Genomic DNA, 25,423 nt, shown 5'->3' with positions numbered 1-25,423 from the left:
TCCTGTCCCTGTTCATGCTAGGAAACGCGAGTGCTAATGGGTCTCCCAGTTTCACCAATACAGACCTCGCCCAGTGTTCATACCGAACTTCGTAGACACCAGCAGTTTGGAGAGCTCTCACGGGATCCTTAGTGGGCCTCAACAAATCTCGGATCTTGCAATCACTCTGAGATATAAGTCTGATGCCCACGCGACCCAGAACCCTGTCTACAGTGGTTGCTGAAGCCTTTCACATAAGGTATGAGGGCAACAGGAAGAGCATCTTCTGTATCTTTGTCTATTTTGTCTTCGCATTACTCCTTAGCTCGTTGTATGACCGTTGTTGTATCCATTCGCACACAATGTTGTCTTCAGCTCGTTGATTTCCTGTTGTATGCGTTTGGTGTCACTAATCCGGTGAGCTCGGCTTGTCAACGTACTGGATGATGGTGCGAATCTGCGCGTACCTTTCTGTAGTTGTGCGCCGGCTTCATGTAGACTTTATGGCGTAGTTTGCCGCTAGATGTTCTGTAAACCTCCACATCCAGAAAAGAAATCGCACCGCTGTTTTCTAATTCTGGCGTGAACTGTATATTCTTGTGTAAGCTAGTGAGGTGATAGCGAAATCTGCGTTGTACGACTGGGACAGAACAACAATTCAGATGTAGCAGAACACCACCAGGAGTGTGGCCGTCCTATCAAAGCTTTAGAACCTCGCGTGCTTGCTCGGCAGCCGTGGATGCAGCAACGGAAAATAACAGAGACTACTGAAATAATTAAACCCCTTAACAACACGAACACTGATGATGGCTACAGTTGCTTACGGCCTGGCTGCCGGCGCCTGCAGTCCAGGGGCTCATCTACATCTACATTTATACTCCGCAAGCCACCCAACGGTGTGTGGCGGAGGGCACTTTACGTGCCACTGTCATTACCTTCCTTTCCTGTTCCAGTCGCGTATGGTTCGCGGGAAAAACGACTGCCGGAAAGCCTCCGCGCGCGCTCGAATCTCTCTAATTTTACATTCGTGATCTCCTCGGGAGGTATAAGTAGGGGGAAGCAATATATTCGATACCTCATCCAGAAACGCACCCTCTCGAAACCTGGCGAGCAAGCTACACCGCGATGCAGAGCGCCTCTCTTGCAGAATCTGCCACTTGAGTTTGCTAAACATCTCCGTAACGCTATCACGCTTACCAAATAACCCTGTGACGAAACGCGCCGCTCTTCTTTGGATCTTCTCTATCTCCTCTGTCAACCCGACCTGGTACGGATCCCATACTGATGAGCAATACTCAAGTATAGGTCGAACGAATGTTTTGTAAGCCACCTCCTTTGTTGATGGACTACATTTTCTAAGGACTCGTCCAATGAATCTCAACCTGGTACCCGCCTTACTAACAATTAATTTTAAATCATCATTAGACTTCAAATCGTTCCACACGCATACTCCCAGATATTTTACAGAAGTAACTTCTAGCAGTGTTTGTTCCGCTATCATATAATCATACAATAAAGGATCCTTCTTTCTACGTTTTCGCAATACATTACATTTGTCTATGTTAAGGGTCAGTTGGCACTCCCTGCACCAGGTGCCAATCCGCTGCAGATCTTCCTGCATTTCGCTGCAATTATCTAATGCTGCATCTTCTCTGTATACTACAGGATCATCCGCGAAAAGCCGCGTGTAACTTCCGACACTATCTACTAGGTCATTTATATATATTGTGAAAAGCAATTGTCCCATAACACTCCCCTGTGGCACGCCAGAGGTTACTTTAACGTCTGTAGACGTCTCTCCATTGAGAACAATATGCTGTGTTCTGTTTGCTAAAAACTCTTCAATGCAGCCACACAGCTGGTCTGATATTCCGTAGGCTCTTACTTTGTTTATCAGGCGACAGTGCGGAACTGTATCGAACGCCTTCCGGAAGTCAAGGAAAATGGCATCTACCTGGCAGCCTATATCTAATATTTTCTAGGTCTCATGAACAAGTAAAGCGAGTTGGGTCTCACACGATCGCTGTTTCCGGAATCCATGTTGATTCCTACAGAGTAGATTCTGGGTTTCAAGAAATGACATGATACGCGAACAAAAAACGTTCTAAAATTCTACAACAGATCGATGTCAGAGATATAGGCTTATAGTTTTGCGCATCTGCTCGACGACCCTTCTTGAAAACTGAAACTACCTGCACTTTTTTCCAGTCATTTGGTACCTTCCGTTCCTCTAGAGACTTGCGGTACACGGCTGTTAGAAGGGGATCAAGTTCTTTCGCGTAGTCTTTCCACTTGACCTGTGTTTGGCAGCGTAGAGAGCGGACTTTAACGCCTCATTGCAGGGAAACAACCCCCCCCCCCCCCCCCCCGGATACAAGCTGCCCATTTGCTGTTGCTTTACAATCACCAACGAGCGCTTGACACCAGTCACTTAGCAAATTGTCAGAGTGTGACAGGTATCAGACAACCGATACGCAGTCTTCTTCCAATTACCTATTAGAGCTGCCTTCTAATCAGGCCCAGATCCACGGAAGGGAGGTGGGGAGGGGCAAACCGGGTTATTGGCCCCGGGCGGGAATTCCAGGGGGTACCAAATTCATATTCTTGAAGTAAAAAAACTTGTTTCACAAAGCGCCTAGCATCCAGCGCACGTTGGTCTATCGATTATTCGTAAGATGTTGAAACGCATCTTATTTGGTTTTTCAACGTTTTAGAACACACTCTACGCTGATATCTGAACGAATCGGAAGTTGATTTTTGAATACGTGCATAGTGTTTGTGATGTCTCTGCCAGGGGAATCCCCGCGCATCTAGAAGTAAAAAGCTTGACCGCAAACAAAAGGGGAATGGGCTGTACCAGCTGAGCCAAGTAAACCCAGACGACTAAATGCCAATCGCTGTTTGTTTATGTGGTTGACTGGACGAGTGAATGATCAGTGTTGTTGCAGTGATTAGCGAAATCCATAGATTCAGACTACCAGAATGGAAATAAACGACTAACAGCAATAAAAGGTTAGGATGGTTACGTATTATCTTCTCGGTGTAACCAAGAAAATGAAATTTTGACAGAAGATTTTTGTCTGGTTGCTACACTACTAAGGACCAGTTGTACACTCCCCTGTTAGCCGCCGCTTCTGAGTTCTACTCTCGGAATAGCACGCAAACGCGATGTAAAAACGTAATAACGCCAACCCCGGTGATTCGGACAGGGTTTGTGAAGTTAACCAGAGAATAAGTTCTGAAATTTTCAGGAATAGTTACACAATTAGTGATGCCAAGACTATTTGTTAGAACTAGGAAGGAGAAGAAGCGGGGACATCTCACAAATTATATGGAAGGATATGAAGATTTCAAATTTACATAAAAATTTCGTACTACTACTTTTCGATCTCATGCTCGAGAAACTGGCACATATGAATGACATGTGAAACTATTTTCTAACATAAAACCTTTTGCTTGTAGTAGGTCTAATAGGCATTTGATATTGGTTCCGTGTGCATTATATTATGTCGTATTATTTATGTAAATGAGGCACATAAAAATAGCTATTTGTTCCAAAACAGTCTCGTTTATTTGGCGTGTGTTACAATTGCTGCAATATTAGAAAGGCCTGTTTTGTTTTGTCTAACAGTGACGAAATAGACGTAACCAAATCGAGAAACCACACCAGTCTTCGGTACTGTTCGTATTAACAGTTCAAAAAATGGTTCAAATGGCCCTGAGCACTATGGGACTCAACTTCTGAGGTCATCAGTCCCCTAGAACTTAGAACTACTTAAACCTAACTAACCTAAGGACATCACACACATCCATGCTCGAGGCAGGATTCAAACCTGCGACCGTAGCGGTCGCGCGGTTCCAGACTGAAGGGCCTAGAACCGCTCGGTCTTTGTTTCGCCTTCCCTACAATATTATATATGTGGTCTTTCCAATTTAAGTTGCTCACAATTGTAATTCCTAAGTATTTAGTCGAATTGACAGCCCTTAGATTTGTGCGATTTATCGTATATCCAAAATTTATCGGATTTCTTTTAGTACCCATGTGGATGATCTCGCAATTTTCTTTGTTTAGTGCCAATTGCGACTTTTCGCACCATACAGAAATTCTCTCTAGATCATTTTGTAATTGGAATCGACTGTCTGATGATTTTACTAGTAATTGTTTCCAGTAATTTTACGCTAGTAGTTTAATCGAAGAACATGACTCTCTATCCCTTTTTATCCGCAACACGTTACACTATTTTCATTCAGGCTCAACTGTCATCGTTCCATTGCCAGTTTACCTGCATTTTGCTACTGTTTTCTGACTTTTGAACAATAACTGTCCCATACAACTCTCCTATTGTACTCCCAAACTTTACATTTGGAACATCCAGCCAGCTTCTTCTTTCCTCCTCTGCGGCCTTCTGCTTACGTTTCTTCGGCAAAATGGCTTGCGTAATCTGGAGATCATTGTCGCCGTTTTCCTTGACTAGTTTTTGTAAGTGTCTCAGTAGCTTCGGAAGGTTTTCGGCGTCTGAAACGGCTTCCAATCGATGCACCGAGTTCATCAGAACAGAACATTTCTGCGAAGGGTGGTAATTGCTGGTAGCATGCAGATATGTCGGACGTGCTGCGGGCAATATTGGACAGCACCGAGTAGAACACGAGATATGTTTTCGCCTACGGTATCCTGAGAGAACAGCCGTAACAGAACGTGTCCTAGAAAATGGACGCCGTATTGGATTCGCCGAGACAGCTGATACTGCACGGACTAATAGTTCAGCGTCATAAAAGGAGCGATCGAGATAAAAATTCCTGATAACACCTTCAATGAAGACGGCAAACTGCAGCTAAGCAAAGCTTGGTATCAGGCCGTCGGAAAGTAGCAGCGGTCACGGCAAGCGCGCAACGAAAACATTACCATGTATGGCGCTAGTGCGAGCACCAGTGACGTCACTGAAGGCAGCGCGGCTATGTAACGACGGCAGCAGCAAACATTCGACAGTCACCACTCAACAACGGCCGAGGAGAAAGCGGCTGAAAGCTCGTGGATTGTAAGCGACTGCACGCGGCTGGAAGCCCGAGAGAATATTATCAGTATACGTCGTAGCGAAATTATGCATTCGCAAATTTTTGTGGTATATAAAAAATGCTAAGGAAGAAAAACTTAGTTCATGTTGGTACGAGTCGCTACTGTGTATTTAAAAGGGCTTTAATATAATTTCAGAGTACTCTTTTATTCGTTTGCAAATATTTCACTGAATCTTATCCTCACAGTTTGAATGCAATCGTAACTTTACTGCAGTGTCACACCTTGCGCTATTGCGTGGACAGCTAGCTGCATTTTGGAAAGATAGGAAAATTCTCATTTGGCAAGGCAGGCTAAAGTAAGATAAGGCAAAAAGCCTCGCAGTGATTTATTGGAGGGCCATACAGTTTAGTACTTCACACTCCTGCAGTATGTTGACAGGGCAGGGCTGAGTTATCAATTGAAAAGGTAAGAATCAATCGTAGGGCCTAAACGACCTCTCCCAGATGTAATTACGAACTGTATTCATTTGCAAATTTTGTATTATTCAGCAGATGCGTTTTTCTAACAGGCAACAGTTTCATTTCGCAGCAGTTAGTCATTGTGTGTGATTGTTTAGTGAGGAAACCATTCAACATATTATTGATAACCGCCGGCTGCGGTGGTCTAGCGGTTCTAGGCGCTCAGTCCGGAACCGCGCGGCTGCTACAGTCGCAGGTTCGAATCCTGCCTCGGGCATGGATATGTGTGATGGCCTTAGAATAGTTAGGTTTAAGTAGTTCTAAGTTCTAGGGGACTGATGACCATAGATGTTAAGTTCCATAGTGCTCAGAGCCATTTGAACCATTTTGAACTGATAACCATTCTTTGTATTCAGTTTCATTTACGAATAGTCGGATGTAATGTAATCGCATCACACACATTAAAACTGATTTACATATATAAGTTTGTGTTCAGAAGTAGCGTAGCTACAGCCATTCTAGATCAGCATACAGGGGCGACAATGTAATTGGATGTACTTACGAGAGGTTTTGGCACACACAGTTTATTATTATTAAGTTTAAGCGTAAAAGTTCAACACTGGGCGACCGAGATAAAAACTGACAGTTACAGTAACCTCTTCATTGGACAATAAACGCTCTAGTCACTAATGTTTCTCGGTGTGCGAATATTTCGAAGTAAGATCTACAACGACCTCCAGATTACGGAAGCCACTTTGCCGAAGAAACGTAAGCAGAAGGCCGCTGAGGAGGAAAGAAGCAGCTTGCGCTTCTGCCGTTCTGTGGCTCAATAACAGGAACGATTAGCCGGCTCCTAAAGAGGCACAAAATTGATTCTCTCGTCAGGGCCTCAGCAAAAAATCGACAAGTAATGAGGCCTATGAAAGACGATGTAGGCCTCAGAACGCCCAGATTATATGTATGTGTGGATGTGGACAGTTTCATGTCCGAAACACTACGCGTATTATTGAGAAGCGCCTCGTAGAACACGAGAGATGCTTTCGCCTACGGTATCCTGCAAATTGGAAATTTGTGGTAAGATCATATGGAACAAAACTGCTGAAGTCATCGGTCCCTAAGCTTACACACTACTTAACCTAACTTAAACTAACTTACACAAAGGCCAACACACACACACACACACACACACACACACCCATGCCCGACGGGGAGGACTCAACCACCGACGGGGGGAGTACGGTATCCTGAGAAGTCAGCGGTAGCAGAACATGCTCTAGAAAACGGACCTCGTGTTGCATTCGCCAATACATCTGTTATTACACGAGGTAGTAGGTTCTGGGACAATGTCATGAAAGAAACGATCGAGGTAAAAATTTGTGACAACACGCTGAATAACCTGTAGCTTATCACACCATGGAACCTGGCCATCGGAAGGCTGAAGAGAGCGCGGCAAGCGCGCAACGAAAACATTACCAACACGGCAATGGATTAGGCAGTAGTGACGTCACTGAAGGCAGTCACCACTTGACAATGGCTATGGAGTACTCGGCCGAAAGCTCTTGGATTTTAAACCACTTGACGCGGCTGGAAGTCCGAGGGAATTTTATCACCACAAAAATTAATTCACATAAACATTTAAAATACGTAAAATTTATTCTTTCCGTCTGTAATGCTATACTTTCAGCTAAAGGTATAGGATGAAGAAAAATACTTAAGATTGTGAACACATGACTGAAAATTCACCCTGGATATTATTAAATACAATGTTATCTTTAAAATAATTATCCAGCTAGTGCTTGCAGGAAATAAAAATCATTGCATATTACGTTTTTCCAAAAGTTCATCTGCCTGTAACACCATGTCAAAATCATCCTCTATCGTCAATCACGCCAGGGAGCATCTCGAATAAAATTTATTCTCTATTCAGCACGTCCGCCATTAAAGCTCCTCACCCAGTGATGACTGAATATACTTTCTGCAACTGACTCAAGTAGTCTTTCGTGCTCTACTAATAATACAACCCCTGGTAGCCAAAGAACTCAAGTGCTGCGGCATCCAGAGACGCTCATAGTGACAAGGATTTCAAGCAAACTGCCATTTCTACGATACATAAACCTTTCATATGTTTACAGCAAGACTACAGATTTAGAGGTCTGGTGTTCGAATTCCGGTGAATCCTAGGTCTTTTTACAGTCACTTATTAATACATTCACCGCTGGAAGAGTTTTCTAATGTGAAAAATACCGAACTGCGCCGTGATTCGGAATCCACGTTAAAATGTAGGTCCCCGACAACTGACTAGGTTAGTCACTTCATACGGCGGAGGAAACAAAGAACAGACTTCCTATGATACACGATAGCCTAGTGAAGCAGTGTGTTGTTCAAACTAACCTTCCGTTTGATAACAGCTTTATCTTTTAAGTGTACGTCTGGAAGACTTTTCACTGTCAAACTTCTAGGCTCATAATCAAAATATCCACGGGTATGCTGCCGGTCTATAGTGTCCAACGGGCACAATATTTCGGCGATCAAATATGTCGCCATCATCAGGTGAACTGACGGACTGAGCTCCTGTGAACGTGCCGGCACGGAGATCCGTACGCTATGGCTGCTCAGAGGGAACTGGGTTCGGTCGCGGCGGCGGCCGATTTAAATACCCTCCGCCCGCGGCGCGCTCCCTCCGCCGTCCGCGCCCAGCGCCACGGTCGCGCGGTGGAACAGATTGCGACGGCGTCTGAGATGACGTCGGTGTGATGGCTCTGTCCGCCGTGGTCGTCACAACTATACGTCTGTTCGATTTACTCTTGATTAACCGATCGCTGGTTCCCAAGCCTTGCTAAGATTATAGCCACAGTCACGGTTTATGAGGTCGTCATTGGTGCGAATTCCGAGAATGTTGTTCCAAAAAAAAATTTTGCTAAGGTTATGCATCACATCGATTCTGCAGCAGCTAAAAGAATCAAGAAACGAGCCAGCCTCGCATTGGTACGTGAGAGAGTGCAATTCACCCGCCGGAGCTTTGAGTTTATCTCACAGGAATTACTCAAACTACATTTGCAACTGGCTAGTAAGTTCACTTCTTGTTCCTGGGATTGGATTGATGGTGTCACCTGGGTGTCAGCTGATTCCGCCCATAAGAAGGCTACAGGACGTCAAACAGCTAAGTTCTCTCACGTCTCCTTGACAAACCATCCCTGCAGGTTCCGTGCAAGACTGTCATCAATTTGAGTGGCATGGTGTTGAGTGATGATGCGGTCTCGGTTTTGCAGAGAGGTCTCAACTTCGCTCCCACCCCCAAGTTCACTCCGGTCGCAGAAATTGTTAGTGCTGTTGAACAGGTTGCAGCTCGACTTCCGCCAGAATCAGCCGAGGAAATACGTCGTGAAACTTGTCGTGCGTTGACGAAATCCAAGCCGATGAAGTCAAATATCAGCAGTAAAGAGAGGGCGGCCATTCGTGATCTGAGGGAGCGCTCTGAAATTGTTGTCTTACCGGCTGACAAAGGCAATGCTACAGTTGTTGTCTCCCATAAGGACTACACTGATAAGATGCAGAGCCTGCTAAATGACGATTCCTACCGGAAGATCAGCGTTGACCCTACAAAGAAGGTGGAGAACAAGACGAGGGCGCTTCTCAAGGACGCAGATTTACCGGAGGGTGACGCTAAGAAATTGTTACCCCAAGGTCCGGTACCGCCTAGACTATATGGACTCACGAAGGTTCACAAGGAGGGGGTACCATTACGCCCCATTGTCAGCAACATCAGGGCACCTACATATTTGTTGGCCAAATACCTGACGGGAATATTAAGTCCTTATGTGGGTAAATGCCCTCATCACATCCGTAATTCCGTGGATTTTGTTAAACGCCTTGATAGCTTCAGGTTGGATGAGTCAGATATCATGGTGAGTTTTGACGTCGTTTCCTTGTTTACGAGGGTACCCCTGCGAGAGTCACTAGAATTGATTAGTCAGAAGTTTGACGAGAAGACCACTGAACTTTTTAGGCATGTCTTGACTTCCACGTATTTTCTTTTTAATGGAGAATACTACGAACAAACGGAGGGAGTCGCCATGGGTAACCCACTCTCACCGGTGGTAGCGAATTTGTACATGGAGAACTTCGAGGAGGAAGCCCTGTCGTCATCCGTATGGAAACCTACTTGCTTTTTCCGTTACGTGGACGACACGTTCGTCATCTGGCCACATGGTATGGATAAACTCCTTGACTTCCTTACACATCTAAACTCCATACACCCCAACATCAAATTCACTATGGAGACTGAAACGGAGGGTAAATTACCTTTCCTTGTCTTGGTCAAGAGAAGGGCTGACGGCACCCTAGGTCATGGGGTGTATCGGAAGGCTACGCACACTGATCTGTATTTGCATGCAGACAGCTGCCACCACCCTTCACAGAGGAATGGGGTACTTAAAACTCTAGTACATAGGGCGCGCACTATCTCTGACGCAGAGAGTCTACCCCAGGAATTGGAACATCTGAGAGCTGTATTTCGAAAAAAATGGGTACTCAGAGTGGCAGGTGCAACGTGCTCTCCGCCCAACCACTGCAGCACAACCTGTTGAGATGGATGAAGTCACGAGGGAAGGCGCACTCTCGGGGAAAATCGCCCGCATTCTGAAGAAACACCGGGTCGGAACTGTGTTTTGTCCTCCAAATAAAACTCGTGCACTGGTGGGGAGCGCCAAAGATGACCTCGGTTTGAGGAAGGCCGGCGTGTACCAGGTTCCGTGTCAATGTGGCAAGTCGTATATTGGTCAGACGATGCGTACCGTCGAGGATCGATGCCGTGAACACCAGAGGCACACTCGACTGATGTGTCCGAGCAAGTCGGCGGTCGCTGAACATTGTTTGTCGGAAAATCACGCCATGGAGTATGACCGCACGAGGATTCTGGTACAGACGTCGAGATACTGGGACAGCGTTGTTAGAGAGGCCATCGAAATTCGCACCAATGACGACCTAATAAACCGTGACTGTGGCCGTCCACGAAGTGTGGCTATAAAATAACAGGACTTATACTGCCACAGAGCAAGTACGCATGCGCCAAAGATGAACGACCAATAGATATAAGGCGAGAAGCTTTTTCAGTCGAAATGTGGCCGTGGCTTTCGTTTGTGCAAGAGCTGATATTTGGCTGTCGGAAAAACGATAGTTGTAATAACAGAGCAGCGAATTGTGAAATTTCACATGAAACTTGGAAAAACAGCTACTGAAACCTACTAAAAGAAGCATATGTTTATCACGACGTGAGTTGTTGAGTGGTTAAAGTGTTTCCAAGATGGACGAGAAGACGCAGAAGGTGATTCACGCCCGGGACGCCCTTCAGCGTCAAAAACGGATGGAAATACCTGACTGATTGCTGAAACTGCAGGAACTGACAAGGAATGCGCAAGGGAAATTTTACATAACCAATTTAACACGAGCAAAGTATGTGCGAAACTGGTCCCGAAAATTCGCACGATCGAACAAAACGAAGCTCACGAAAATGTTTTTACTGAGACTTTGAACACCATTGAAAATGGCTCCCATTTCTGGAAAGAGTGGTAATAGATTATACCGGCGAAGGTGGCAAATACATTTCATGTCAGAGTAATAACATGCGTCGAATCTTGGTTTTTCACTTCCGATCCAGAAACTACACTCCTGGAAATGGAAAAAAGAACACATTGACACCGGTGTGTCAGACCCACCATACTTGCTCCGGACACTGCGAGAGGGCTGTACAAGCAATGATCACACGCACGGAACAGCGGACACACCAGGAACCGCGGTGTTGGCCGTCGAATGGCGCTAGCTGCGCAGCATTTGTGCACCGCCGCCGTCAGTGTCAGCCAGTTTGCCGTGGCATACGGAGCTCCATCGCAGTCTTTAACACTGGTAGCATGCCGCGACAGCGTGGACGTGAACCGTATGTGCAGTTGACGGACTTTGAGCGAGGGCGTATAGTGGGCATGCGGGAGGCCGGGTGGACGTACCGCCGAATTGCTCAACACGTGGGGCGTGAGGTCTCCACAGTACATCGATGTTGTCGCCAGTGGTCGGCGGAAGGTGCACGTGCCCGTCGACCTGGGACCGGACCGCAGCGACGCACGGATGCACGCCAAGACCGTAGGATCCTACGCAGTGCCGTAGGGGACCGCACCGCCACTTCCCAGCAAATTAGGGACACTGTTGCTCCTGGGGTATCGGCGAGGACCATTCGCAACCGTCTCCATGAAGCTGGGCTACGGTCCCGCACACCGTTAGGCCGTCTTCCGCTCACGTCCCAACATCGTGCAGCCCGCCTCCAGTGGTGTCGCGACAGGCGTGAATGGAGGGACGAATGGAGACGTGTCGTCTTCAACGATGAGAGTCGCTTCTGCCTTGGTGCCAATGATGGTCGTATGCGTGTTTGGCGCCGTGCAGGTGAGCGCCACAATCAGGACTGCATACGACCGAGGCACACAGGGCCAACACCCGGCATCATGGTGTGGGGAGCGATCTCCTACACTGGCCGTACACCACTGGTGATCGTCGAGGGGACACTGAATAGTGCACGGTACATCCAAACCGTCATCGAACCCATCGTTCTACCATTCCTAGACCGGCAAGGGAACTTGCTGTTCCAACAGGACAATGCACGTCCGCATGTATCCCGTGCCACCCAACGTGCTCTAGAAGGTGTAAGTCAACTACCCTGGCCAGCAAGATCTCCGGATCTGTCCCCCATTGAGCATGTTTGGGACTGCATGAAGCGGTGTCTCACGCGGTCTGCACGTCCAGCACGAACGCTGGTCCAACTGAGGCGCCAGGTGGAAATGGCATGGCAAGCCGTTCCACAGGACTACATCCAGCATCTCTACGATCGTCTCCATGGGAGAATAGCAGCCTGCATTGCTGCGAAAGGTGGATATACACTGTACTAGTGCCGACATTGTGCATGCTCTGTTGCCTGTGTCTATGTGCCTGTGGTTCTGTCAGTGTGATCATGTGATGTATCTGACCCCAGGAATGTGTCAATAAAGTTTCCCCTTCCTGGGACAATGAATTCACGGTGTTCTTATTTCAATTTACAGGAGTGTAAGTGCCACTCCATGCCCTGGAAGGGCCTAACTTCACCGAAAGCGAAAAAAGCTCGAATGAGCAAATCAACATACAAAGCGATGATGATTGTTTTTTTTTCGATGTTCATAGATTTGTGTATTTTCAATGAGTTCGCGAATGTCAAACCATGAACCAACGTTACTAGCTTGCATTCTTGCTAATCTGTGTGAGAAAATAAGAAAAAAAAGGCTCGAGCTGTGGAAGAACAAGTCATGGATTCTGCATCAAGAGAACGCACCTGCTCATACGGCATTGTCTATTAAGAGGTTTCTAGCGAAGTTCGGCATGCCAGTGTTAGACCACCTGCCTTATTCGCATGACCTAGCATCGTATGACTTATCCATTCCCCAAGGTACAAGATTTCTGCCCACTGAAGCAGTCAAAGAGAAAGCAGCAAGCATCATCAAGAAGCTCACAGAGGAAGACTTCCAGCAGTGTTTTATGAGTGGAACGTTCGCATGAGACGTTGTAGGGATAGAGGAGGGAGGTATATTGAGGGTGACAATAATTAAATACGTACGTTCTTCAAATAAAATGTCTTACAGCAATAGTCCCGTAATGTTACAGCCATACCTCGTATATGGGATCTGCGTTCCCCGTTGCCCTCAACCTGCTTAGGCAATCGGCCAATTTACAGTTAACGCACTGTACACTACTTGATCAAAAGTATCTGGACACCTGTTAGAGGACATTAATGTGGAACGTGTCCACACTCCACCTTAACGACAGCTTGAACTCTGCTGAGGACACTCTCAATGAGGAGTCTGGTTGTCTGTAGAAGAATGACAGCCCATTCTTTCTCAAGAGCCGAAACCAGAAAAGGTACTGATGTTCGATACTGAAACCTAGAAGAAAGTCGACGATCTAGCTCATCCCAAAGATGTTGCATTGGGTTCAGAATGGGGCTCTGGGCAGCCCTGTCCTTTTCCGGGGTTTTATTGTCGAGAAATGAGTGCCTCACAGAAGCTGCTTTATGACAGAGTGCCTTATCATGCAGATACAAACAGTTATCATCTAAGAATATTTTGTCTACTGTATGCAGTGCACAACGCCGTAACGTGTTCATGTTGTTGTTGTGGTCTTCAGTCCAGAGACTGGTTTGATGCAGCTCTCCATGCTACTCTATCCTGAGCAAGCTTTTCATCTCCCAGTACCTATTGCAACCAACATCCTTCTGAATCTGTTTAGTGTATTCATTTCTTGGTCTCCATCTACGATTTTTACCCACCACGCTGCCCTCCAATACTAAATTGGTGATCCCCTGATGCCTCAGAATATGCCCTACCAACCGATCCCTTCTTCTAGTCAACTTGTACCACAAATTTCTCTTCTCTCCAATTCTGTTCAGTACCTCCTCATTAGTTATGTGATCTACCCATCTAATCTTCAGCATTCTTCTGTAGCACCACATTTCCAAAGCTTCTATTCTCTTCTTGTCTAAACTATTTATCGTCCACGTTTCACTTCCATACATGGCTACACTCCATACAAATACTTTCAGAAACGACTTCCTTACACTTAAATCTATACTCGATGTTAACAAATTTCTCTTCTTCAGAAACACTTTCCTTGCCAATGCCAGTCTACATTTTATATCCTCTCTACTTCGACCATCATCAGTTATTTTGCTCCCCAAATAGCAAAACTCATTTACTACTTTAAGCGTCTCATTTCCTAATCTAATTCCCGCAGCATCACCCGATTTAATTCGACTACATTCCATTATCATCGTTTTGCTTTTGTTGATGTTCATCTTATATCCTCATTTCAAGAGACTGTCCATTCCGTTCAGCTGCTCTTCCAGGTCCTTTGCTGTCTCTGTCAGAATTACAGTATCATCTGCGAACCTCAAAGTTTTTATTTCTTAGCCGGCCGAAGTGGCCGTGCGGTTAACGGCGCTGCAGTCTGGAACCGCAAGACCGCTACGGTCGCAGGTTCGAATCCTGCCTCGGGCATGGATGTTTGTGATGTCCTTAGGTTAGTTAGGTTTAACTAGTTCTAAGTTCTAGGGGACTAATGACCTCAGCAGTTGAGTCCCATAGTGCTCAGAGCCATTTTTTTTTATTTCTTCTCCATGGATTTTAATTCCTCCTCCAAATTTTTCTTTCTTTTCCTTTACTGCTTGCTCAATATACAGATTGAATAGCATCGGGGATAGGCTACAACCCTGTCTCACTCCTTTCCCAAATGCTGCTTCCCTTTCATGCCCCTCGACTCTTATAACTGGCATCTGGTTTTTGTACAAATTGTAAATAGCCTTTCGCTCCCTCCATTTTACCCCTGCCACCTTCAGAATGTGAGAGTATTCCAGTCAACATTGTCAAAAGCTTTCTCTAAGTCTACAAATGCTTGAAACGTAGGTTTGCCTTTCCTTAACCTATTTTCTAAGATAAGTCATAGGGTCAGTATTACTTCACGTGTTCCAACATTTTCTGCGGAATCCAAACTGATCTTCCCCGAGGTCGGCTTCTACCAGTTTTTTCATTCGTCTTTAAAGAATTCGTGTTAGTATTTTGCAGCCGTGGCTTATTACACTGATAGTTCGGTAATTTTCACATCTGCCAACACCTGCTTTCTTTGGGATTGGAATTATTATATTCTTCTTGAAGTCTGGGGGTATTTCGCCCGTCTCATACATCTTCCTCACTAGATGGTAGAGTTTTGGTAGGCCTTGCTTTCCCTGGGCTGTCAGTATTTCTAATGGAATGTTGTCTACTCCCAGGACCTTGTTTCGACTTAGGAATTTCAGTGCTCTGTCAAACTCTTCACGCAGTATCATATCTCTCATTTCATCTTCATCTACATTCTCTTCCATTTCTATAATATTGTCCTCAAGAACATCGCCCTTGTATAGACTCTCTATATACTTCTTCCACCTTTCTGCTTTCCCTTCTTTGCTTAGAACCGGGTTTCCATCTGAACTCTTGATATTGAGGCAAGTGGTTCTCTTTTCTCCAAAGGTCTCTTTAATTTTCCTGTAGGCAGTATATATCTTACCCCTAGTGATATGCGCCTCTACATCCTTACATTTGTCCTCTAGCCATCGCTGCTTAGCCATTTTGCACTTACTGTGGATCTCATTTTTGAGACGTTTGTATTCCTTTTTGCCTTCTTCATTTACTGCATTTTTATATTTTCTCCTTTCATCAATTAAATTCAATATTTCTTCTGTTACCCAAGGATTTCTACTAGCCCTCGTCTTTTTACCTACTTGATCCTCTGCTGCCTTCACTACTTCATCCCTCAAAGCTACCCACTCTTCTTCTACTGCATTTCTTTCCCCCATTCTTGTCAGTCGTTCCCTTATGCACTCCCTGAAGCTCTCTACAACCTTTGGTTCTTTTAGTTTATCCAGGTCCCATCTCCTCAAATTATCACCTTTTTGCAGTTTCGCAGTTTCTGTTCATATTTCCGCATTATGCGCTTTCTTTAGCGCCGTTAGGGGACTGCACGTTAACCACGAGAAATATTTCGCACCGCAACATCACCACCTTTGTACTTCACTGTTGACGCCACACATGATGACAGGTAATTTTTACAGGCATTCGGAATACCCAAATGCCTACATCAGATTTCCAGAGGTTATAGAGTGATCCAACACTCCAAATATCTCGTTTCCAATCATCTACTGTCCAATAGCGACGCTCTTAAATTGGGTTCATAAATGTGTGGCTTATGAGGACCAGTGGTTAGCACACTGGACTGGCATTCGGGGGAATGACGGTTCAATCCCTGATCCTGATTTAGGTTTTCCGTGATTTCCCTAAGTCGCTCCAGGCAAATGCCGGGATGGTTCCTTTCTAAGGGCACGACCGACTTCCTTCCCCATCATTCCCTAATCCGATGTGACCGATGACCTCGCTGTCTGGCCTCCTCTCCCAAAAAAAACGACCCAACGGCTTATGAGGAGCTGCTCTGTCGCTGTAACCCATTCGTTCTAACTCCCTGCGCTACCTGGACTGCGGGTAACATTTTGGAACCCACGAGCGATTTCCTCCGCTGATTCCATGTGACTGACTATAAACTCTCTTCGCAGTGGTAGACGTTCCCTGTCCGTCAATACATGGCTCTGCCAGATCTTGGTTTAGCTGTGTTTCTTCCTTCGGGTTTCCACTTCATAAACACGTGGGTAATAGCTGACGCGGGCACCTTCAGAAGTGTCGATATGCCCCTGACGGATTTTTTACTCAGGTATCGTGCAATGTCTAGTCCAAGTTAGAAGTCGCTGTGCTGTTGTGCTGTTAGTACTTCTCTACTGATAACACAACACTCTCCGCCTTGTTTTACGCTGCCGGGTCCGTGACTCGCGAAATCTACCGGTCAGTTCCGCGTTACATAGGCGTGTCCGGATACTTTTGAGCAGGCAGTGAAGACAGATATAAAAGGAGAAAACGTAGAAAAGAAAAAAAACCATTTTTGAGCTGTAGGAAAAAGGGGTCTGTCAGTGTCAGGTGAACAAATTTTCACCTTCCCGTTAGAACTAGAGAAATAACATAAGCCGTGGGATATCTCGTAATACCGTTTAGAACCTCCTTCAGCCTGGCGTAATGCAACAACCCGACGTGGCATGGACTCATCAAGACGTTGGAAGTCCCTTGTAGGAATACTCAGCCATGCTGCCTCTATTGTCGTGCATAACTGGAAAAGCATTGCCAGTGCATGAATTTGTGCATGAACTTGGCTCTTGATTATGTCCCATGAATGTTTGATGGGATTCAGTCGTGCGATTCGGGTGGTCAAATTACACTACTGGCCATTAAAATTGCTACACCTAGAAGAAATGCAGATGATAAACGGGTATTCATTGGACAAATATATTATACTAGAACTGACATGTGATTACATTTTCGCGCAATTTGGGTGCATGGATACTGAGAAATCAGTACCCAGAACAACCACCTCTGGCCGTAATAACGGCCTTGATACGCCTGGACATTGAGTCAAACAGAACTTGGATGGCGTGTACAGGTACAGCTGCACATGCAGCTTCAACACGATACCACAGTTCATCAAGAGTAGTGACTGGCGTATTGTGACGAGCCAGTTGCTCGGCCACCATTGACCAGGCGTTTTCAATTGGTGAGAGATCTGAAGAATGTGCTGGCCAGGGCAGCAGTCGAACATTTTATCCAGAAAGGCCTGTACAGGACCTGAAACATGCGGTTGTGCATTACCCTGCTGAAATGTAGAGTTTCGCAGGGATAGAATGAAGGGTAGAGCCACGGGTCGTAACACATCAGAAATTTAACGTGCACTGTTCAAAGTGCCGTCAATGCGAACAAGAGGTAACCGTTACGTGTAACCAATGGTACCCCATAGCATCACGCCGGGTGATATGCCAGTATGGCGATGACGAATACACGCTTCCAATGTGCGTTCACCGCGATTTCGCCAAACACGGATGCGACCATCATGGTGCTGTAAACAGAACCTGGATTCATCCGAAAAAATGGCGCTTTACCATTCGTGCACCCAGGTTCGTCGTTGAGTACACCATCGCAGGTGCTCCTGTCTCTGATGCAGCGTCAAGGGTAACCGCAGCCGTGGTCTCCCAGGTGATAGTCCATGCTGCTGCAAACGTCGTCGAAGAGTTCGTGCAGATGGGTGTTGTCTTGCAAACGTCCCCATCTGTTGACTCAGGGATCGAGACGTGGCTCCACCATCCGTTACAGCCATGCGGATAAGATGCGTATCATCTCGACTGCTAGTGATACGAGACCGTTGGGGATCCAGCACAGCGTTCCGTATTACCCTCCTGAACCCACAGATTCCATATTCTGTTAACAGTCATTGGATCTCGACCAACGCGAACAGCAATGTCGCGATACGGTAAACCTCAATCGCAACAGGCTGCAATCCGACCTTTATCAAGCAGGAAACGTGAAGGTACGCATTTCTCCTCCTAACACGAGGCATCACAACAACGTTTCACCAGGCAACGCCGGTCAACTGCTGTTTGTGTATGAGAAATCGGTTGGAAATTTTCCTCATGTCAGCACGTTGTAGGTCTCGCCATCGGCGCCAAACTAGTGTGAATGCTTTGAAAAGCTAATCATTTGCATATCACAGTATCTTCTTCCTGTCGGTTTAATTTCGCGTCTATAGGACGTCATCTTGGTGGTGTAGCAATTTTAATTGCCAGTAGTGTATTCGCTCAATCAATTGTGGCCCGGTGACGAGTCGCATTATCATACATAAAAATGATGAATGGCTGCAAATGGTCTCCAAGTAGCCGAACGTAACCATTTCCAGTCAACGATCGGTGCAGGTGGACCAGGGGACTACTCAATTATATGGAAACACAGGCGAGGTCTTTATGGAAACACCGCCGGCGTGCACAGTGCCTTCTTGACAATAGGGGTCTATGGCTTCGAGGGGTCTGAGCCAGACTCGAACCCTTACCAACCGAAATCGGAACTCATCCGGGCAGGCTACGGTTTTCCAGTCGTCTTGGTTCCAAGCGATATGGTGACGAGCCTAGGAGAAGCGTTGCAAGCAATGTCGTGGTCGTCTGCTGCCATAGCCCACCAACCCCAGATTTCGCCCTACTGTCCTAACTTATACGTTCGTCGTACATCTCATATTGATTTCTGCGGTTATTTTATGCAGTGTTGCCTGACTTTAGCACTGGCAACTGTACGCAAAAGCTGCTGCCCTCGGTCGTTAAGTGAAGGTCGTCGCCCACTGCATTGTCCGTGCTAGAGATAATGCTGAAATTTGGTATTCTCGGCACACTCTTGACACTGTAAATCATCTACATCTACATTTATACTCCGCAAGCCACCCAACGGTGTGTGGCGGAGGACACTTTACGTGCCACTGTCATTACCTCCCTTTCCTGTTCCAGTCGCGTATGGTTCGCGGGAAGAACGACTGCCGGAAAGCGTCTGTGCGCGATCGAAACTCTCTAATTTTACAATCGTGATCTCCCCGGGAGGTATAAGTAGCGGGAAGCAATATGTTCGATACCTCATCCAGAAACGCACCCTCTCGAAACCTGGACAGCCAGTTACACCGCGATGCAGAGCGCCACTCTTGCAGAATCTGCCACTTGAGTTTGCTAAACATCTCCGTACCGCTATCCACTCTTATCAAATAACCCTGTGACGAAACTCGCCGCTCTTCTTTGGATCTTCTCTATCTCCTCTGTCAAACCGACCAGGTACGAATCGCACACTGATGAGCAATACTCAAGTATAGGTCGAACGAGTGTTCTGTAAGCCACCTCCTTTGTTGATGGACTACATTTTCTAAGGACTCTCCCAATGAATCTCAACCTGGCACCCGCCTTACCAACAATTAATTTTATATGAGCATCCCACTTCAAATAGTTCTGTACGCATACTCCCAGATATTTTACAGAAGTAACTGCTAGCAGTGTTTGTTCCGCTATCATATAATCATACAATAAAGGATCCTTCTTTCTATGTATTCGCAATACATTACATTTGTCTATGTTAAGGGTCAGTTGCCAGTCCCTGCACCAAGTGCCTATTCGCTGCAGATCATCCGCGAAAAGCCGCATGTAACTTCCGACACTATCTACTAGGTCATTTATGTATGTTGTGAAAAGCAATGCTCTCATAACACTCCCCTGAGGCACGCCAGAGGTTACTTTAACGTCTGTAGACGTCTCTCCATTGAGAACAACATGCTGTGTTCTGTTTGCTAAAAACTCTTCAATGCAGCCACACAGCTGGTCTGATATTCCGTAGGCTCTTTCTTTATCAGGCGACAGTGCGGAACTGTATCGGACGCCTTCCTGAAGTCAAGGAAAATGGCATCTACCTGGGAGCCTGTATCTAATATTTTCTGGGTCTGATGAACAAATAAAGCGAGTTGAGTCTCATACGATCACTGTTTCCGGAATCCATGTTGATTCCTACAGAGTAGATTCTGGGTTTACAGAAATGACATGATACACGAGCAAAAAACGTATTCCAAAATTCTGCAACAGATCGATGTCAGAGATATAGGTCTATAGTTTTGCGAATCTGCTCGACGACCCTTCTTGAAAACTGGGACTACCTGTGCTCTTTTCTAATCATTTGGAACCTTGCGTTCCTCTAGAGACTTGTGGTACACGGCTGTTAGAATGGGGGCAAGTTCTTTCGCACACTCTATGTACTAACACGAATTCTTTACAGACGAATGGAAAAACTAGTAGAAGCCGACCTCGGGGAAGATCAGTTTGGATTCCGTAGAAATACTGGAATACGTGAGGCAATACTGACCTTACGACTAATCTTAGAAGAAAGATTAAGGAAAGGCAAACCTACGTTTCTAGCATTTGTAGACTTAGAGAAAGCTTTTGACAATGTTGACTGGAATACTCTCTTTCAAATTCTAAAGGTGGCAGGGGTAAAATACAGGGAGCGAAAGGCTATTTACAACTTGTACAGAAACCAGATGGCAGTTATAAGAGTTGAGGGACATGAAAGGGAAGCAGTGGTTGGGAAGGGAGTAAGACAGGGTTGTAGCCTCTCCCCGATGTTATTCAATCTCTATATTGAGCAAGCAGTAAAGGAAACAAAAGAAAAATTTGGAGTAGGTATTAAAATCCATGGAGAAGAAATAAAAACTTTGAGGTTCGCCGATGACATTGTAATTCTGTCAGAGACAGCAAAGGACTTGGAAGAGCAGTTGAACGGAATGGATGGTGTCTTGAAGGGATGATATAAGATGAACATCAACAAAAGCAAAACGAGGATAATGGAATGTAGTCGAGTTAAGTCGGGTGATGCTGAGGGTATTAGATTAGGAAATGAGACACTTAATGTAGTAAAGGAGTTTTGCTATTTGGGGAGCAAAATAACTGATGATGGTCGAAGTAGAGAGGATATAAAATGTAGACTGGCAATGGCAAGGAAAGCATTTCTGAAGAAGAGAAATTTGTTAACATCGAGTACAGATTTAAGTGTCAGGAAGTTATTTCTGAAAGTATTTGTATGGAGTGTAGCCATGTATGGAAGTGAAACATGGACAGTAAATAGTTTGGACAAGAAGAGAATAGAAGCTTTTGAAATGTGGTGCTACAGAAGAATGCTGAAGATTAGATGGGTAGATCACATAACTAATGAGGAAGTATTGAATAGGATTGGGGAGAAGAGAAGTTTGTGGCACAACTTGACCAGAAGAAGGGATCGGTTGGTAGGACATGTTCTGAGGAATCAAGGGATCGCCAATTTAGTATTGGAGGGCAGCTGGAGGGTAAAAATCGTAGGGGGAGACCAAGAGATGAATACACTAAGCAGATTCAGAAGGATGTAGGTTGCAGTAGGTACTGGGAGATGAAGAAGCTTGCACAGGATAGAGTAGCATGGAGAGCTGCATCAAACCAGTCTCAGGACTGAAGACCACAACAACAACAACAACATGTAGAATCGAATTGGTATCCCGTCAAGTGCAGTGGACTTTCCTCTGTTCAGTGATTTCAGTTCCTTTTCTATTCCTTGGACACTTATTTCGATGTCAGCCATTTTTTCGTTCGTGCGGTGATTTAGAGAAGGAACTGCAGTGCGGTCTTCCTCTGTGAAACAGCTTTGGAAAAAGGTGTTTAGTATTTCAGCTTTACGCGTGTCATCCTCCGTTTCAATGCCATTATCATCCCAGAGTGTCTGGATATGCTGTTTCGATCCCCTTACTGAATTAACGTAAGAACAGAACTTCCTAGGATTTGCTGTCTCGGGATATGATTCCCTAACGATTTCCGAAATGAGATGTCCCAAGCGTCTAGCTCTAACTAACATTTCGCGTTCAAAGTCTATTAATTCCCGTCGAGCGGCCATAATCACGTCGGACACCTTTTCGTACTTATCACCCCAGTATAAGACGTGACAGCTCCGCTGCGCTTTGAAACCTTGAGCACGCGAAACTGCCGCCATCTGTATATGTACACGTCGCTATGGGCGACTTTTGTCAGCTCAGTGTAAGGTATGCTGGGAGCAAAGTGCGGTCCCGGAACTGCGCTCCGGGCAGGGCTGCGGCAGGCGTCCGGGAGGTGAGCGCGGGTGCAACGGCCGGCCCTAAGCGGCGGTGGCGGCGGCGGCGGCGGCGACGGCGGCTTCTGGGAAGTCGCCAGCACTCAGCAGCGCCAGCGGCTGCGTGGGACGTGGGCGGCGGACAAATAGACCCGCCGGCGCGGCCGGCCGCTGTCGGGGCTCGCGTCAACACTCTGCGAAAGGTGACGTGTTGATGCTTTGCCATCACAAGGACGTCCGTCATAGAGACGTATAGTTGATCCTATATTTTAAACTTTCGTCTGGGAACACTCGCCCGTCACTCAACTGCATAAACAACATTCTAAATAGACTCTGCAACAAAGAAAAACGGAAGCACTCAAGGACGTGTTTGGATGTCAAGGTAACTTCGTGTATTTAAACAGCATATGTAGACCCGTACATAGCGCAGCTGCAAATTCTCTGTCACAGGTAGAAAGGTCTTTACATGCATAGTCAGGCAGCAGTTAGAGTTGACGGTAAACTGAGTTCATGGTTCAGAGTAGTTTCAGGGGTAAGACAAGGCTGCAACCTGTCTCCACTGTTGTTCATATTATTTATGGATCATATGTTGAAAACAATAGACTGGCTGGGTGAGATTAAGATATGTGAACAGTGGACGTTACATTTCAGATGTGTTACGACCCGTGGCTCTACCCTTCATTCGATTCCTGTGAAACCCTACATTTCAGCATGATAATGCAGGTCCTGTACGGGCCTTTCTGGATACAGAAAATGTTCGACTGCTGCCCTGGCCAGCACATTCTCCAGATCTCTCACCAACTGGAAACGTCTGGTCAATGATGGCCGAGCAACTGCCTAGTCACTATACGCCAGTCACTACTCTTCATGAACTGTGGTATCGTGTTGACGCTGCATGGGCAGCTGTACCTGTACACGCCATCCAAGCTCTGTTTGACTCAATGCCCAGGCGTATCAAGGTCGTTATTACGGCCAGAGGTGGTTGATCTGGGTACTGATTTGTCAGGCTCTATGCACCCAAATTGCGTGAAAATGTATTCACATGTCAGTTCTAGTATAATATATTTGCCTAAAGAATACCCATTCATCATCTGCGTTTCTTCTTGGTGTAGCAATTTTAATGGCCAGTAGTGTAACGTCCAAAAAGGTGGATCACAGAATTTGCATTAAATTTTGCTTGAGAAATGGAATAAAGTGCGGCACCCCATTGGAGATGTTGTTTACTGTGGCTTTTGGCGAATCTACTATGAGTAAGACAAGCGCTTCGAAGTGGTTCGAGAAAGCGTCGAAGACAGCTATCGCCCTAGCACAGCAACTACTGGCGACGATGTGAAAGAAGTAAAGAAAATAGTTCTGGAAAATCGCCGAATCACCATCAGAGAGGTTGCTCATGATGCCGGCATAGCCTGTTGCTCATGCGAAGCAATTTTATCGGATGTTTACGGCACGGAACGTATAACAGCGATGTTTGTTCAGAAATTGTAGAATTTCGACCAAAAACGACGTCATTAGACATTTCTCAGGAACTGCTGCATGACTGCGACAGCGATCCCGGACTTCTAAAGAAGGTTATAACAGATGGCGAAACTAGGGTGTACGGGTAAGACGTCGAAACCAAGGCCCAATCGTCTCAATGGAAACTACCTGAAGAGCCAACACCGAAATGAATTCGACAAGGTCGAACACACGTGAAGGTTCGTCTCTCTCTGTTGCCTTCGATTACAACGGGAGAGGGCATCATCAGTTCCTGCCTTATGGTCATAAGGTCAATAAGAAATACTACCTCGAAGTTACGCGCCGTTTGCGTGAAGCATTTCGAAGGCAATGCTTGTTCGTAATTTTTTGCCGAAAAAAAAAAAAAAAAAAAAAAAAAAGAACCGCTATGTTCTCTTAGCCAGCGCATTTGCCGGAAATGTCCCCCTGCGACTACTTTCTATTCCAGAAGCTGAAGAGAACCATGGAAGGATGTCGTTTCGCCATCAATGATGCGGTAAAAACAGAATCGCTGAAGGATTTAAACATAATAACGAAAACTGAGTTATAGAAGTGCTTCGAAGATTGGATAGCGGGCTGGCACAAGTGTATTGTATCTAAGGGGGAATGCTTTGAAGGGGAGAAAGGTGCTGATGATGATGAATAAATACAGATTCTTTAAGAAAAACTAGAAGTCCCGTTATTTTTGGATCGCACCTCGTGTAAGGGATGTGAACACCGTCGGATGTTGAGTGATCATTGGGAAGGACACACTGAAGCCGCGTTCTCGTATGAGACCGTTTTATCAGGTTCTGGCAGACTCTGAAAGGTGGCTCATTGTAGGTCTCCATTTGGCCAAATGGTATAATCATGAAGTATCCAGATATGTGGGGTACTCCGATGAGGCAGTTGACCGATGTTGGACATTCACTATTCCTACAAGTTTTTGACCATCCGCAGTCCCATATCCACTTTAATAATGGGTCATCTGAAACAAGTTATTTACCCTCTGCAACATTTTGTTTTTCCCCGCACCCCTGACGGGAGACTAGCAGCAGCCATGATAGGCAATTACTAGCCTATGCGTAGGCTGCCGTTAACACCAAAACACAAACGGCTGCGTGAACTGCTGATGAATGGCATCGCACAGAGTTCAGCGATGAATTGCGGTTCTGTGGTACCCCAGGTCACCATTATCGGCGAGTATGGTGGCGACATGGGTAAAAGTCACTTTCTTGCACTGTTTTCAGCGCAATCTCTCTCCTGACTGCCTTATCCAAAATTCTTGAAAAAGTAATGTATTGTAGAGTAGCTTCATGCCTTTGCAAAAATAAAGTTTCAACAAAATGTCAGTCTGATTTCCAGAGAGGTTTTTCAACGGAAAATGCTATATCTACTTTCAATAATGAAAT

At 45.8% G+C, this 25,423-nt stretch overlaps 1 protein-coding gene across 5 annotated transcripts in view; it reads right to left on the bottom strand.

Moving 5' to 3' along the window:
• LOC126481181 (Na(+)/H(+) exchanger beta-like) overlaps window positions 1-25,423 on the bottom strand; it is a 1,115,178-nt gene that overhangs the window by 449,269 nt on the left and 640,486 nt on the right. The window lies entirely within an intron of this gene.

Source organism: Schistocerca serialis, chromosome 5 (assembly GCF_023864345.2).
Source record: "Schistocerca serialis cubense isolate TAMUIC-IGC-003099 chromosome 5, iqSchSeri2.2, whole genome shotgun sequence".
Taxonomy (NCBI): domain Eukaryota; kingdom Metazoa; phylum Arthropoda; class Insecta; order Orthoptera; family Acrididae; genus Schistocerca; species Schistocerca serialis.
The sequence above is the reverse complement of the archived record's forward strand: the minus strand, read 5'-3'. Positions and strand labels throughout refer to the sequence as shown.